Source organism: Aplysia californica, unplaced genomic scaffold (genome assembly GCF_000002075.1).
Source record: "Aplysia californica isolate F4 #8 unplaced genomic scaffold, AplCal3.0 scaffold00084, whole genome shotgun sequence".
Taxonomy (NCBI): Eukaryota; Metazoa; Mollusca; class Gastropoda; order Aplysiida; family Aplysiidae; genus Aplysia; species Aplysia californica.
In genome coordinates, this window is record NW_004797354.1 from 1,166,145 (window position 1) to 1,167,312 (window position 1,168).

Below are 1,168 nucleotides of genomic sequence, written 5' to 3' on the forward strand. Positions count from 1 at the left end.
ATGATGATGATGATGATGATGATGATGATGATGATGATGATGATGATGATGATGATTATGATGATGATGATGATGATGAGGATGAGGATGAGGATGATGATGATGATGATGATGATGATGATGATGATGATGATGGATGATGATGATGATGATGATGATGATGATGATGATGATGATATTGATGATGATGATGACGATGGTGATGATAATGAGATGATGATAACGATGATGATTATGAAACTAAACAGATAAATATTTATGTTGTTTTCCTCTTTCGTATTCCTCTCACACATAACAGCAGTTATGGCGAAAGTGACTTTCTCAAACTGAATACCAAGTCTCCTTGTCTGTCAGTCTGATGGCGGTGTCTCTGTCCGCCTCTCTATCTCTTTCTCTATCTCTGCCATAGTCCTTTTCTATCTTTATTCGTGTGTTTTATGTTAAGACTCTACATTCCAACTCGCAGTTTAAGGTCATAAACTGACAAAAATGAACTTTATTTTATATTTATGAAACTTAAAACAATTGTTAAAAGGGCATTTGAATACCAAGGCCCCAGGATCTGGAATGCTTTACCAAGTACGTTAAGAGAGATCAAATCTTTTGATTCATTCAAATGTCAGCTGAAGTCGTTTTCCCTTTTAATTAATAAGATAAATATTTGGAGTGATTTTCTTTTTGTCTGAACACAACTTTTTATGTTTTTGTTGTACGTTGTACTGTATTGTAAAGCGCTCAGAGCCTGAGTACTTTAATCGGGGTTGAGCGTTATATAAATGTAATTTATAACAATAATAATAATTTTATTATTATTACTACTTCTATTATTATTATTACTATTACTATCATTATTATCATTATTATTGTTATTATTATTATTATTATTATTATTATTATTATTATTATGATTACATCTTAAATCTCGGTGTCTTGGTAAAAGGGATTCTGTAGGGCATGTATTTAAATTATACAGTTGTTTTATTCCCACAATTTTGGCAATTTTTGCATTTTAATGACATTGAAGGAGACAGAAAATAGAGGTTCTTACTCACTTTGAGGCTGGTGCAAAAGTAACTTTAGTTAAGAATGGTGTACTACCGAATAAAGGGGATCGAATTTTTTACCAGCAGTTCACTTCATTGAAATGATATTCCGTACACCTCCCCCC